General features: G+C 36.6%; 1 protein-coding gene across 5 annotated transcripts in view; it reads left to right on the top strand.

The window, feature by feature from the left end:
- FHOD3 (formin homology 2 domain containing 3) overlaps positions 1 to 17,080 on the top strand; it is a 712,282-nt gene that overhangs the window by 131,993 nt on the left and 563,209 nt on the right. The gene's annotated exons all lie outside the window — the stretch shown is intronic.

Here is a 17,080-nt window from a genome sequence, read left to right as displayed (position 1 = left end):
AACCTTTTTCAGCTTTCACAGTATCAATAGCTGAATGGTAGAAAAAGAAACAGAGGGTGCTGTGACTTGAAGAATTTTTTGAACCATTTATCAATACTGTCTTACTTGTTAGTGCTCTAAATGTGAGCTCTAAATGAGAGAGGCAGCATAACATAATGGATAGAGTGTGGGGCTTATAGTTAGAAAAGCCAGGGTTCAAATCTTATCTCTGCCACTAAGCAAATGACTTGGGACAAGTTATTTAACTTCTCTGGACCTCAGAGGAGGTTGGACTAAATGGCCTTTAAGGTGTCTGCCAATTTGAAAGGTATCATCCCTTTCCAATGACCAATGAATGGACTTAAATGAAACCAGATTAAAAAGAAGCTGAAATGAAATGGAAGGATGGATCACAGGTCTCCTTGAAGAGATGAGTAAGATTTTATGATGCAATTGAAGGAGAGAAGAACCATTATTCATGGGACATTTGGTTATTTCATATTGTAATATTCACAATAAGAATCTACAAAAATGACACAGTGAAAACAATTGTGGTTTATGCATGAAAACTTATTGCAGAGAATGAGGAGGTAGAGATGTTTTATTTAAAACGTGATTATTGTTGTTCAGTCATTTCTGTTATGTGACTGTGTGAGTCAGTGACTCTCCATGACCCCATTTGAGGTTTTCTTGGTAAAGATGCTAGAGTGGTTTGCCATTTCCTTCTCTAGCTTATTTTACAGATGAGAAAACTGAGTCAAACTGGAGCAAGCGATTTGCCCAGGATCACATAACTAGTAAGTGACCTGGAAGACCCTGAAAACAGCATAGGCCTATAGATATTTGATTTCCTTGACAAGTAAAAAGATATGGCAGACAGGAACGACGGTGGTTTAGAGTATAAATTCATTTGTAAAAATTTTAAAAAGACAGTAGATAATGAATGGTGTCACCTTATAAAAGAGCAAGAAGTCATGCAAAGAAAAAAAATAGTAAGCATGACAAGAGACCCAACTAAGCCAGTGGATACATCTCCAGGGTACTTTGGAATGACTGAAAGGAGAACCGATAATGGACCAAAAATGACAAAGATCTGTGGAGATTTAGGGCATTTAGGGATCAGTTCTCCAGGTACCTAGGAGTTGAGAGGCATGGGGGAAAAATCTCAGAACTTATTAAAAAAAGGAAACTGAGGGAATGTCAATAACTATTCATCTTTATACCCACATTTCCATCTATATAAAATTATTATGAGAATATTACACCATCTTTGATGAAGGTATGAGAAGGCATCAGGAAAGCTTTTGTGAATGATAGTCTGCACATCTTCTTTTTACAATCACACAATTGAATGAAAGGATAAGACAGTACAAGATCTTACTTTTTATTACTTCTTTACTCTGAAAATATATTGGGAAAATAGAGCAAAATATCAGCTTAAGAGATTTCCATCAATAAGGGGCCTCTTGTGCATATGTAAAAATTGCATACATCATTAAAAGAGAGAAGAAAAAAAACAACTTTGTTTAATAATCCTTTGGTTTTGGGGGGAGGGAAGTCTGGGTGTGTGGTTTCATTGTGATGAGGAGTTTTCAGTCTGGAAATTCTCTCCACCTATGGATATTAGCCACTCCTCTGTAATATATACTCCTAGTTTCCTGGAGACATTGAGAGGTTAAATGTATTGGCCAGGGTCATATGGCAAATGTGTGTCAGGAACAAGACTTGAACCCAGGTCTTTTTGACTCTAGGACTGGCCTTCTAGCCAGATCCCCTATCCTGCCTCACATTATTAATATCAGATTAGGTGGTAGTGTGAGACATATGTTCACCTAAGGTGCTTGCCACTGTCATGAAGGAGGTCTAGTGCAGAGTCCAAATCATGAGAGATGATGGGATTCTTGTGTGTGCTTATTACATCGTGCCCTAGAATGTTGTAGGGTCTCCTAAATGAGATTCATGACCACTCAAGAGCTTCACTTACTTCTATACATGGGAAATAACAAAGAATGTTTATTGCCCAGACTATGGAGTATAAAACTATAGGCAAGTTGTTTAATCTCTTAGCCTCAGTTTGCTCATCTCAAAGATTGGGATAAAAATCCTTTTCCTTCTTTCTCATTGGGTTATTGTAAAATTTAAATATGATAACGTGTAAAGTGCTTTGCAAAATAGTAAGCACTTTCTTTTTTTTTTTAATTTATTTTTTATTTTATTTGTATTTTTGTGAGGCAGTTGGGGTTAAGTGACTTGCCCAGAGTCACACAGCTAGTAAGTGTTAAGTGTCTGAGGCCGGATTTGAACCCAGGTACTCCTGACTCCAGGGCCGGTGCTCTATCCACTGCGCCATCTAGCTGCCCCTAGTAAGCACTTTCTAAATGTCAGTTATTACCATCACCATCATTGTTATGATAGAAGCTTTGTCTGATTCTCCTCAGCTTCATCACCTCAGCATTACTTCTTTTAAAATAAGCTTTATTGATGCCTTTTGCTTTTACGATTTGGTGATTTCTCTCCCTTTCCCAACTGCTACTGTAGAATCCCAATTCTTACTCATAACACAGAAAAATAGTTAAGTGAAAAAGACCAATTGACAGCAACCACATCTGCAGAATTGCTTCTTGGTACAGGCTGCATACAGGAATTTTATCCTTATGTGGCCCAGAAATAGTCACAGGTTTTATTTAAAATGAAAGTATCATTTTGGGAGGTTGAGGGAAGCTTTTAGTTGGGAGCCCATCATCTGCAAATGGGATAATGTCTTCAAATTCCCCAGTGCGGTTGCAACTTAAGCAGTGCCAATTCTCAAAATTTATGAAGTCCATTAAACTTGCTTGTAATCGTTAATTTAGCTTTATTGTTGTGATGGTGATTGTTTATGTCTACTTTGGAGAAGAGACAGGAGGGTATAAAACGTTATGTGACTTTTGGAACCTAACCTTGTAAGCCAGTGTGACCCAGCCAAGGTTAGAATTCCCCAGATCCCGGTCCTTTGCCTGAGCCCACACTGCCTCTTGGTAACAAATCCCTGATGATGAGTAGTTTAAGTTAGTGGAAATTATGGTTCACTGTGTGCTCGTTAGCTCAAAACTGCTGAAATGAACATTGCCATTGTGAACCTGGTTTTCTTACTTAGTTTTTGCAAAAGCCTTTGCCTAATTAAGAGCAGAATAGGATCCCTTGGTAAGCACAGGTAAAGGTCCAACAGAAATAGACCAAGAGTTCCTAGGGATCATGGTCCTTTGTTGAGCTCTCAATGTGTTCATGGATATTATTTGGAGAGAAGCAGGTCATTCAGAACTCCTTTCCAGTATGAGTTTATCCATTCCCTGTAAATAGTAATTTGCTAAAGCTCTACACTCAAATTAGCTTTGGGCTCGCTCTTTTTTCCTCTCCCCTTTTCTTTTTTTTCCTTTTGCTGTCTTCCCTCGCCCTCTCCCACTTCCTTCCCCCTTCCTCTTTCTCCTTCTTACCTCTCTGCCTCCCATTCCCCTCTCTTTACCTCCCTTTCTTTATCTCTTTCCCTCTTTTCCCTGTCTGTGTCTGTCTTTGTTTCTTTATTTTGGTTTGTGTGTGTGTCTATCTCTGTCTCTTCTTCCCTTCTATATTTCTGTCTCTTTGTGTCTGTTTCTCTATCTTTTTCTCTCCGTGTCTGTATATCTCTCATACTCTTTGTTTTAGAAAAAGAAAGCCTATTTATTCTGAAACATTGTATGATGACTTTATTTTTTAAGTTGTTTTATGGATTTTTCAAGATATGCCGAGATTAGGGTAGCTTGGTTAATGGACAGGGTGAAAGCCTGATGTATTCTCTGGGTTACTGAATTTTCTAGTTCACTGAAGGGAAACTCATTTATGCAACAAAACTCCTAGACTCCCAGTGAAAGGGAGCAAGGACCTGTGTTTTACCAGTGCTTTTCATGTAGGCACTAGTTGCATTCTCAGTTATTTATTTTCAGAAATATAGGAACTTTATCAACTGCAGATCTTCATTCAGGTAGCCAGTCTATTAACCTCACCATCAGCACACTTTGAAAGAAGCCCTATGAAAATATAAAATGAGAGTTGTGTCTGATGACTTTAGCAAAGTGGAACAAGAAAAAAAAAATTCTATTCTCTAAATTGCCCAAAGGTAAAAAGTAGAAAGTTCAAGACGTCTATAAAATGGGTTGTTAAGAAAAGCTTGATTAGAAACATGAGAAAGCATTTATTAGAGTAATCAGTTTTAAAGAGGTAGTGATGATGTAAACCTAAACTTTCTTTTGGATTATTTATCTATCAGAATAAATCTAGGAGTTCCTAAACTTCTTATTTTAGAATATTTTGATGACTATTTCAATATATTTGATTTCCTTTGTAATCCCTTATGTATTTTATTTTATGCATTTAAAACATTCTGAGAAGGGTTTACTAATTTTTTACCAGACTAATATGGTAATATGGTTTTACCACAGGCTTAAGAAACTCTGATTTAGAATCTGAATCCATCTTTTCTATTACGTTCTAAACTGTAATTTAAAAAAAAAACAAACAAATCCAAGCAAGATTTAAAAAACTAATTTCTTTATTTAAAAAAGTATGCATCACTTTAAAAAGTGAGCATTTCCATATACAAAGGACAAGAAAAAAGAAAAAAAAGATGATTACATATTACCTATTACCATCAGGATCAAATATAAAATGCTCTGTTTAGCATTCAAAGCTTTTCACAATCTTGCCCTTTTCTTTCTTTCCAGGCTTCTTACATTTTACTTGCTCTCACATACTTTATCATCCAGCAACATCTGATGTCTCATTCCTCATACACCACACTCCATCTCCTGACTCTGTGCCCTATCCTTGATTGCCTAGAATGTTTCCCTTCCTTACTTTTACCTCTTGCTTTTCTGGTTTCCTTCAATAGCTACGTGATCCTGGGCAAGTCACTTAGCCTCTGTTTGCTTGTCTCCTCATCTGTAAAATGGTGATAATAATAGTGCCTACCTCTAGTGGTTCTTGGCAAGATCAAATGAGATAATAAATGGAAAGTGCTTAGAACAGTGCCAAGCATGTAATGAGCACAATATCAATATTATCGATGATGATGATGGCAATGATGACAACAACTACAACTGTGGCTTCTTGATAGACAAACTCTCTTGCCTGCTTGCAGTATTTCTCTTTGACCTGAAAAGCTCTTGATTTTGGCTTTAATATTCCTCAGAGTTTTCTTTCTTTTTTCTTTTATTTTTTCAGGAAGTGACTAGATTCTTTGTTCTTTCACTTTGTCCCTTTGTTCTAATAGGTATGAAAAGTTTTCATTTATGATTTAAAAAAATATGCTAGCCAGATGTCTTTTTTTGGTGATGGTTTTTAGGTAGTTCAGTGAGTCTTAGATCAGCTCTTCATGACTTATTTTTAGGTCAGTTTTTATAGGAGATAACTTACATTTTCAATTTTTTTTGTCTTTTAATTTTGTTCTGATATTATTATCTTGTGGTTATATTTATTTCTACTTATTCCATTATAATTTTTAGGAAATTTGGTGCTCAGGTTAGTTTTTGTATCCTATGTGTTATTTATTTTCCTTAGATGTTTTTCTATTTAGAGCTCTTATTTTACTTCCAATTATTTTCTTTAGTATTCTCATTTCATTTGGCATATCATTTAAAAACTTCATTTCTTTTTTTTTGTGAGGCAGTTGGGGTGAAGTGACTTGCCCAGGGTCACTAAAAACTTCATTTCTAATAGAAATGTTGTTGGCAAAGCATTGTTCTTGTTTGAGACTGCTTGTAGATGGTGTGACATTTTCCTTTTCTTCTCAGTTTATGGCTTGCATGTCCCTAGATTCATAGTACTTCTTTATCATTGATGTCTTCTCTTTACTCATATTTTCAGCCATACTTCCTTACTGGGGCCTTTGTGTCAGGACTAGACTCTGTAAACTTCTAGAAGGACTTATGTGGCCTTGTTTGATTCTGATCTCTGTTATCTGGAGTCCTATCACTGCTTCCTCAGAGTATGAAGTTCTTTGATTTCAATGACCTAAGCAAAGGGTATTGAATATAGTGATTATTGTCCTCTTGGTCTAAGCTTTGAAGCCTCCTGGCTCTTATCAGGGGTCAAAGTGACACAGTTTTAGGCTCCAGCTCTCTCCAGCTCCCCCTGGTCCACAGGCACATCTTACTATTCCCAGGCACATGGCTGGAAGTTCCAGGTTTGTCTGGATTGCCTCTGATACGCACACAGAATGTTTCTGTATGATGTGTCCACAGAATAAGCTTTTCTAGCTTGACCCATTCCCTAGTGCCTGTAGGCTTCTCTTGCTTTCTTTGTGTAGATCCATGCTGTAGAAATACACTTTCTAAAGTTTCTCCTTCAGTTTCTTGATTATTACTTGGTTAAGAACTCCACATATACCCCTTTTATCTGTGGGAGAGCAGTTGTGAAAGACCTGGGCTGTTCTACTCCCAATCATTCCACCATCTTAACTGGAAATCAGAACTATAGTTTCTATAGCAGGGATGAACAACCTTTTTTTTTCTTGAGGATACACAGGGGGAAAATAATTTAAGGGACTCAAATAATTGAATAGATGCATGATTAATGGGTATAGTTCCCTTCAGTGACATATATTGCAAGTGATTCATACCTGTTCATCCTATATTACTCTTTTATTTTATTTATTTATTTATTTTTAGTGAGGCAATTGGGGTTAAGTGACTTGCCCAAGGTCACACAGCTAGTAAGTGTCAAGTGTCTGAGCTCGGATTTGAGCTCAGGTTCTCCTGAATCCAGGGCCGGTGCTCTATCCACTGTGCCATCTAGCTGCCCCCCATATGACTCTTAACCATGACACCCCTCCCCCCGCATAGATTGACCTAAAGGGGACCACACAGCATGATCCATGTGGCCTTTGTCTATTTCTCTTGACATTGTGAGGATACCAGTGAAGCACTCAGGTTTTCTATCTGTAATCATTTGCCCTTGATACATACATACACACAGCCAGCTCTTCTCTTCATTTTGTACAGTTTTTTGCCAAAATCTTTTGCTTGTCTTCAGAGTTCCTCATTGGTTTCATGTTGCAGTCTATTCGTAGTCATCATATACCTCTCTGTGGCTGTCTGTGTGAAATTCACATTCAATTCTTTGGCGTCTGTTGTGCTCCATGTCTTGTTATAAGGCAACATCATCAGAATGTTTGAAAACATTCTAGAATTTTTGGTTATTAACGGGTGTTTTCTATTTACTGAAGGTGATCCAGCTTGTTTAATTCTGGACCCAGCTCATTGTCCATTTATCTTATCTGTCCTAGATAGGCATACTGATGGACAAGTTTTGTACATCCCTTATCCAAATGCATATAATCTGGTAATAGACAGTTTTCATCCACTTTGTCTTTTCTGAGTAGATTGTCAAGCCAAACTCTTTTGAATGGTTATGTGTCTCTTCTAGTAGGTTCCATAATATTCTAGGTTTTGAGGAAACCATCATAGTATCATTCAAATCATAGTGTCTTTTAAGAACAAGAACATGTAAGGAATATTACTACCTACAAGAAATCTCCCTTCAACTTGGACTTTGATGGATTTCCTCCATTATGTGAACACTTTAGGTGAATACACACACACATAAATGTACATGTATACATACATGGACATGTATATATGTATATATATTTAATGACTTGCCTACAACTTATGATGAGTCACTTTACAGAGTTATTTCTGTTATAGCTTTCAAGGAACCTTGAAATAGGAAGATGAGGAATACAGGAAAGAGAAGGGGAATAAGAAATAACCAAAGATGAAAAAATTCATTTGAGCATTTTCTTGAGAATAAATGAGATATAAAATATTTCAATCATACTCATTTATTTTTTAATGAAAATTAATTACAGGGAATATCAAACTCTCTACAACAATAAGTAAACAATTGAAGTATACTTTCTATGTAATGGACAGGTAAGGAATAGAACAGGAAGAGTGAAAGTGATGGAATTGGACTGATGTAACCAGGAAGCTGTGGATATTGATGAATACAATAAATATCTGATCTCTGGATAAATTCCAGACTATTATTGCTTCTTGGAAGATTTTGTCATGCTACTGTTGTCAGATTCATTGTTGGAAGGGATAGACTCTGGATGGATGAAATTCTAATACTAAATGACATAAAAGGGAGCTGTTTCCTATTCCCCGCTTGTTTATAACTTACATTTAAATAACTTTGGTAGAATTATTAAATGAGTTGAATTCCTTCTCTCCAGCCATAGCAAAGGGGAAGAAAAGTATTTTCCTTTCTGCTGAGAACATTGCTTTGTTTTCTGAAAGTAAAAATAAATTTTTAGCAAACCTATTCACTAATTATTGTCAGAAAGAGAAGATTAGCTTCAATTATACTAAAAATCTAAACGCATTCTATATGTCAGGCACTTCCTAACATTTAAATACCAAACAACTCACTCTAACTGGCAAAGTCATTCAATTATTTGGCAGGGTGCATTTTGCAGCTAACTTGTTATGACCAGACCATTAATATGCATAGTCCTACTAAACACAAGACATCTGTCAGGGACCATAATAATAAGATTCATTTATGACTGAAGTGGTCCCTGCCTGTAAAATTTTCCATACCCCAATTGTTACTTCCATGCTTTGTAGTGCACTGTACTCTGCAGATTCAATTAAGTATTTTCCTAAATGCTCAAGCATTTCCTTTATTGATTACTTCCCATTTATCCTGCGTATATCATTTGTACATACTTGTTCTCATTAGTTCCTCTTTATACTGTAAGCTCCTTTGAGAGAAAGGACTGACTTTTGCCTTTGTCCATAGTGCCAGGCATATACTGGGCACTTAATAATTGCCTACTTACTCTCTGACTGACTGGAGAAGTAGAAGTTTAACCTAGAATAACTGAGTCAGAGCTTCAGTTCCAGCACATTCAGTCAGTCAACAAACATTTATCAAGCAGTTCCAAATGTTCTAGGAGCTGTGCTAAACAGCATGGCTGTAAAGAAAGGCAAAAATGTGCTTCCTAACCGCAAGGAAATTCTAATGGGAGAGGCAGGATGCAAACAATTCTCTGTGTGTGCACGCGCACGCACGCACACACACACACACACACACACACACATGATATATACAGAGTAGGTGGAAGGCAATCTTAGGGGCAAGGAACAGATTTAAGCAATACCAACATGAAGTCAGATGGAACAAAGCCAACATGAGAAAGATTCTGCAGTAGAATCAGTAGGGGTCACCTAATATCTCCACAAAAACTTTACAGCCGTATTTCCAGGAGACAATTGCTGTTCCTTCTTTTCTACATTTGAGCAATATCCCAGAAGTGGGAGGATGATTACATGAGACACCTACCTAATTTAATTAAGACTAAGCTGCCTAAGATACACAAAAATAACCTGGAACACCAGAGGGTGGGGAGAAGGAGACTTAAAGAGAGGCATTAGAACAATATTTCCCAGGACAAAGTATATTGTAGCCTTGTTAAATATTGAAATACTCTATCGACCCCCCTCCCCCAAGAGACACTCGATGGCTCAGGAAGCAGGAAGCAGGAACCAAGGAGGAGGAGGGAGCTCGGATGATGGGAGGAAGAGTTAGTATTTTAAGTTTATAGATTTAAAGAAGGGAAGATCTTGGGCAGTAAATAGTTTGTAGGCCAATAAATATTTGCCACAGACCAGCAACTAGGAAATACTGGGTTAGAAGGTCTAGATTATATTAGGATCATTTTAAAAATCATAACCCAAATAATCTGTGACATAACTTTTGATACTATTGGTGGAAACTTTTAACTCTATGGATGGAGAAAGCTAAATCAGATACTAGAAAATAGGTCCTGAATATAATTGGAGTAGATCAATTTTTTATTTCTGATAAAATGCTCAGGGAAATTGAATGACTGATCGTGGGTATGTAGCCCAAGTAGCAAAAGTGACTAACTTCCTATAGCATAAGCAGGAAGTTGTTTCAAAGTTTCTTAGTCCGTAAGACATGAAAAAGGGAACTGGAAGGTAAGGGAGAGAATATTTCAAAGAAGGATGTGGTGGTGGTGGGGTCCTTTGGTTAGAGAGGAAAACATGTGTGAAGCTCACCTGTTTTGTCTGAGTTAAAAAAGAACTTCCCTACCATCTGTAATCTTTGCCCTAAATCAAAAGGTTTTATCAGATTTAGTCAGTCTGTCCTGAGTATTCAGAAACTCTGGCGACCATAAAGAGAATGCCAAGTTAAACCATAAGAATAGGTTGCTTATAGAATAAAGAAAGAGAAGACTATGTTGGGTTTGTTTATTATGGAAATCTTGGTGTTTATGATTTTCCCTCCTTTCTTTTGAAATCTGATTTTTTTAACCTTGAGAAAAATCTTACCAGCATTTTGAATTTGAAACCCTTTCATCTATGTGACTGCTCTGAAAATAATTAAAATTTTATCAAAAGAGTACTTAGGGGGGCGGCTAGGTGGCGCCGTGGATAAAGCACTGGCCCTGGATTCAGGAGGACCTGAATTTAAATCCAGCCTCAGACACTTGACACTTACTAGCCGTGTGACCCTGGGCAAGTCACTTAACCCCCATTGCTCCACCAAAAAAAAAGTACTTAGTAAAGAATAGAAGACAAAAAGATATTAAATTCTGTATTATCATTATAAGGAATTAAAGAAAAGTATAGGGTTACTTTTCTTAATACTTGGATTACAATTTAAGTTCATCAAGATCAAGAAGTGTTTCCTTTTTGTCACTGTATCACAAGTGTTTAGTACTGTGCATGGCACATAGTAAATAATAAATGCTTGTCAGTTTATTGATCCTTGAGGATACCCACTCCAATGCCTTCTTATCCTGTAAGAATTTTTTTTAATGTTTTTTTGGGTAAATTCTATAGTTATCAAATATGCTGAAAACCTTCTAATAAGAAGCTTTTAACCTTTTGTTGTTGTTGCTTTTGCCATTTTGGTGAAGACTCTGAACACTTAAAGCCTCTTGAAAACATAAAATAAAACACATAGATTACAAAGAAAACCAATTATATTGAAATAAAGATGTATTTTTTTCTATCCAAGTTTATAGAGCCCCTGAAATCTATTCAGGGACTCTTCAGGTTCTGTAGGCCTCAGATTGACTAGAACTTCTGTTCTAGTTCTTCTAATATTTTGTGGTTAACAGTTCAATACATGAACTGCTCCAATGTTATCCTTCATTCTTGCCATAGCACTATTCTACCCCTTTTTCTCCTCATGCAACTCCTTAATGTTGTCTTTTATGCCAAGTTATCTGAGTCATGTGTCTTTTTTTGCAAACATTGTAGGCAATATACTGTGGTATGCTTACACTTGCCATGCCTTTTTTTTGGGGGGGTGGGGCAATGAAGGTTAAGGGACTTGCCCAGGGTCATACAGCTAGTAAGTGTCAAGTGTCTGAGGCCAAATTTGAACTCAGGTCCTCCTGAATCCAGGGCTGGTGCTTTATCCACTGCACCACCTAGCTTCCCCTCATGCTTTTTTTTCTTATTGATTGTGATTCAGCTGAGATTGGTGTTTCCTGCAATTCTCAGCCATATAACATCATTGAGACTATTGAAATTTAGTTCTTTTCTTTCTTTCTTATTTTTTTTTTTGGAGGGGAGGGAGGTGATCTGAATCTGTGATTTTGTTGGTATAAGGAACACCTGGTGAAGAAGCTCTCTACCAATGAAGATCAATAACTGCTCAGCAATTTCTAGTCCTGGAAAATTTCCAGGACATACTAAGAGGTTCAATGACTTGGCAAGGGTCACCCAGTCAATATTGATTGGAGGCAGAACTTGAAACTAGTTCCTTTTAACTCTGAGGCTGCCTCCATCTCATTGTCTCTTCAATTATTTGAGAGAAATAACCAAGTTACACATAGTATTACCTAATGAATAAGTCTGTTCATTTATCATCATTAGATCATGATAATTAGACTGATTTCTTCTTCTAGTTCTAGTAAGTTTAAGAAGTTCTTTTATTAGTTTGGAATTATGCCCAAAGGGTTATAAAGCTTTGCATACCCTTTGACCCAGCAATACCACTATTGGGTCTTTTCCCCAAAGAGATAATAAAAAGTGAAAAGTACCCACATGTACAAAAATATTTATAGCTACTCTTTTTGTGGTGGCAAGGAATTGGAAATTTAGGGGTTGCCCGTCAATTGGGGAATGGCTGAACAAGTTGTGGTATATGAATGTAATGGAATACTATTGTTCTGTAAGAAATGATAAGCAGGCAGATTTCAGAGAAACCTGGAAGGACTTGTGTGAACTGATGATGAGTGAGATGAGCAGAACCAGGAGAACATTGTACACAGTATCAACAACATCGTGTGTTGATCAACTGTGATAGACTTGATTCTTCTCAGCAATACAGTGGTCCAAGATAGTTCCAAAGGACACATGATGGAAAATGCTCTCCAAATCCAGAAAAAAAAAGAACTGTTGAATCTGGATGCAGATTGAACCATACTATTTCTATTGTTTTTCTTTTTTGAGGTTTCCCCTTTTTGCTTTGATTCTTCTCTCAAAGCATGACTAATGCAGAAATATGTTTAATGTTATTGTACATATATAACCTATATAAGATTACTTGCTGTCTTGGGGAGGGGAGAGCGAGGGGAGGTAGGGAGAAAAATTTGAAACTAGAAATCTTATAAGAGCAAATGTTGAAAACTTCATCTCTAAATGTAACTGGAAAATAACAAATATTTATATGAAAAAGAAGAAGTTGTGTATAAACTAAAAGGACTGAGTCAGGAGTCCTTGGATGCCAACTGTGTCACCAATCAAGAGTATAACCTTTATTTGCTCATCTGCCCAATGATGGGGTTAGAAAAGCTGATCTCTAAAGATCTCTCTTAGCTCTTTTTTTGTGATTTGTTGCTTTCATGTGTCCACACTTTGTCAGATTTGAACAAATGATACTACATCTACTTTTCTTTTAACACTTCCCTGGATATTCTGGCAAGTTACATGTCAAGTCTTCAGGACCATACTTCCAAACTTGGGTTTTGCTACATTCAAGAGAATCTTAAATTCAGGGCTTGTCAGTTATTAAAAATAGTGAAAAATTAATTTTCCACTTCATTTTATATATATATATATATATATATATATATATATATATATATATATATATATATATATATATATACCACACTTGAATGACACTGTTTTGGGGAGTGGGAGTGGGGGAAGAGAATGCAATTTGCAGAGAATCACCCTGCTTGAAAACAGTGTCTCTGTTCTCTCCTGACTGGGACTCTCCAACCCACAAGTTGGGAGATTGGTTTCAGTGGGTTTTATGGCAGCTATGCAGACCTTACTTTAAAAACTGATTTTCATAATTAAGGTTTTGGGGCCTAAATTATACCCAAGAACCCCTTAATTTTAGACAAAATATATTATGTGTATCTATGAACTTCTGGCAGTGTATAAAGTGATGTGGTAGGTGGTTTTAGCTGTTAGCTATCATAGCATTTTAGACCTGGAAGGGACCCTAGAGATCATGTAGTCTAATCCCCTCATTTTTATGGATGATGAAATTGAGGTACAAGGAAGTTAAGGGACCTACCTATTCAGGATCACATAGCTAGTTAAGTGGTATAACAAAAACTAGGTCCCAGACTCTACCTTATTCTTTCCACCGTGCTACTGTTGCTAATGAAATGATGCATCATAATGAATAGAACTAAAAGGGAGGGCAATTAAGCTAGAATTCTCAAGTGTGCAGCCAAGACTGAGAACTGGTTAAGTTAGGAAGGGAGTTTGCATAACTTATTCTCACTCTTCAGATGAAATTGCATAGTCTTTCCCAAAGTAAAAAGAGAAAGTTTATCTTGGGCTGTTGGTCACTTGGATACATCACAGTAAACAGGCAATGTATAATTTTCAACCATTTGAAAAAGATGCTTATTCTTGACACTTTAGAAACAAAAATGGAATTAGCCTATTTTAAAAACCTGTCCAGACTTGACATCCTAGTAATTTTAGCACATATTGGCTTTCATCTATCATCTGTTTCTATGTCATTTTTCTTTAATAGAATTTGTGTTGACAATAATAATTTTCTGGAAAAAAATATCCATAGAGCCAAGATTTGGAAAGGAACCTAGAAACCACTTAATTCAATATCATATGCAACCTTTGCCCGGACACTTCCTGTGACAGGGAACAGAACAGGGCTGGGGAAAGTGTCCTGTAAAAAACCATTAGAATTCTACCTTCAGATTCCATCCATTAATAAATACTCTTTGATTATTGTGATTCAACTTTGAATCAAGCTAACTTGACACAGCCCATGTTTCTACATCTTGTCTGCAAGTTTATATACTTTTTTGAAGTCTAGTTATAATATATCTTGAGCATTTCCATAATTCAGAAGTCTAGTTGTTGTTTGTCTTTGAGAGAACCATGACATCAGGGTGATGCCATGACTTGTACTGAATTGGATTTAAGTGAGGGAGGGCTGTGCAAGGTCACCAACCTCACTCTTTCCTCCAGAGTCATCTGGGTCCAGTGGCAAGATATATATCAGGACGACTGGAGCTGATCCTGGATGTTTTAGGCAGTTGGGGTTAAGTGACTTACCCAGGGTCACACAGATAGTTTCTAAGGTGTTATTTGAACTCAGGCCCTCCTGACTTCAGGGCTAGTGCTCCATCCACTGCACCACTTACCCAACTTCAAATAGCTGGTATTTGAGACAAGATTTGAACTTGGATCTTTCTGATTTCTAGATCTGCTGTATTATCATTCATCCCCATTACAATACAACCACCATTCTCATAACTTCTCATATTTTACTGATAGCAGTTTTGTGACCACATCTGTAAGATTTTTCAGTATCTTGGGATATAATTTGTTTGATTTGTTGAATCCCCCTAAAACAACTAGATTTATTTTTTTACTAATCCTATAGTTCCATATAATTCTAACCATGACTGTTCTACTCCTTCCAGTTTAATGAGCCTTATTCTTGATTTAAAAAATGGAAGAAAAATCGGAATTAATTGGCTTTTTGTCTCCAAAATCTTTACTGATATATTTGAGGTTTCTTTTTATATTTTGTTACAAACAGGGATTGAAATGTAGATATCAGACTCCAGAGATACAGTGACCATATGGAATTAGTTCTGGGCCATATGATATATTTTTTCGTGGCAGGAAGGATGAACAAAAATTCAGAGAAAGAAGCAAAGGGCAAAGTAATATTTATCTTTCTTGATACTGATAACCATCTCTTCCTTCTTTCAGTCTCTCATTCCAGAAGATATTTATTGAACATTTACCATGTTCCAGGCCTCAAGCTGGGTCTTGAAGAAGATACAAAGACAAAAAAGACATTGTGATGGTAGCATGTTGGGAGAATGAAAGAATGATGTCATCATTTGAAATAGAATAGTTAAGAGAAGGAACAGGTTTTAAGTAGGGAGATGAGTTTGGACTTGAAAATTTGCCCTTTGATATGACCTTTTAGAAAGTAGTTTCAATAGAATTTTGGGATAGAAGTCAGCCTGAAAGAAGAATGATTGGATACTAAGAACATTTGAGGGATTGGGTATAGATTAGACTTTTTGAAATTGAAAAGTAATAGAGGAGAAAAGATCATAATTTGAGGGTTTCTCTCATCAAGGGAGGATGTTGCTATTTTTTAGGAAACCTGAGCATGTTTTAGGAAGAAGAAGAGCCAGTAGAAGGCAGGATTAAAGATGCATGAATAAGAAGGCATGATAGATCAAAATGTTGAAGGAGGTGGGAAAAGATGGAATCAAGGATAAAGATGGAGGGGGTTAGTTATGGCAGGGAAGAGGAATACTTATCCTGAAACAGGAAGTGGGTGACAACATAGAGAGAGAGGTTTTGAAATATGAAAAGGGGGATTAAGAGAAATCACTGAAAAGAGCCCCAATCTTAGGAAAATAGGAGAGAAGATCATAAACTGGGAATATAAGGGACTGGGGGAGGAGTAGAATTCTGGTGTAATGTGAGTGGAAACGTCTTGAAAAATTTCTTTGGGGAATGCAGTAGGAGGTTGATAAGACATGAACATAAATTTTCCTAGCAGCAGTGAAGACCCAATTCTTAATATTAAATGGCATTAATTTACGGTGGAATTTATTCTCTATCTAGTGAAGAGCCATAAAACATTTTGAAACTGTGTAGTGACATGTTGACAGTAGACTTTTAGGAAGTTTAACATGTCAGTAGTGCATAGAATTGGTTGGTGGGTAGAGGAATAGATTGGTACTGGAAGTTAGAAAGTGACAGGGAGACTAGTTAGAAGAGTGCTTTAATGACTGAGGCATACAATTTCTTGAAACTCCCTTCCTCTTTTATCTCCCTGATGTCATACTACACTTGCTCTCTTTCTACCTGCCCATTACCCCTTTGTCTCCTTCACTGGTTGGTAGAAGAGTAATAATAACTCACACTTTTATAGTGATATAAAATTTCCAAAGTACTTTTCACAATCCAGTGAAGTAGGTAGTATCATTTGTCCCTTTTATACCTATGAGGAATCAGCCTTTGAAAGGCTCTGCTAACTCTTCTACATTAGGCTAATTTTGCCAGAAGATACTACTTTTATGCATCCTTCTAGTGTGAACTTTAGCTGATAGTTTGGCTTTGGTTGTAATAAAAAACCCTGGCTTCAACTTCTAACTCCAGGCACCTATTTATTAATTCTATCACCCTGGGTAAGTAATTTAACCTCCTTAAGCATGATTCCACTTTTAAAAAGTAGAAAATAATGATACCAACTTACCTCAGAAGAATCTTGTGAGAAAAAGGCCTTACAAAACTTAAATGCCTCAATGGATTGGTGATTACCCTTAAAGAGTAGAGATTGCACCCCACCCATACCTTCTAATCTTGTGTGACTCTGTGTATATGCCATCCTAGAAATTTTTCTCCAGAGAAGATTCACTCATCCTGCTGGAGGCCTTTCCTCTAGGTCTTTTTTAACATCTTAAAAGGTAGCACTCAGTACATCCATTTGTTATCACTTAATCTTTCTATACCTCCTTTACATTTTTGAATGATATTATTCACAGGTATGTATATATTGAAGGGAATATCCACAT

The sequence above is a fragment of the Dromiciops gliroides genome, chromosome 1, assembly GCF_019393635.1.
Source record: "Dromiciops gliroides isolate mDroGli1 chromosome 1, mDroGli1.pri, whole genome shotgun sequence".
Lineage (NCBI taxonomy): Eukaryota > Metazoa > Chordata > Mammalia > Microbiotheria > Microbiotheriidae > Dromiciops > Dromiciops gliroides.
This window is presented reverse-complemented; position numbering and strand designations above follow the sequence as displayed.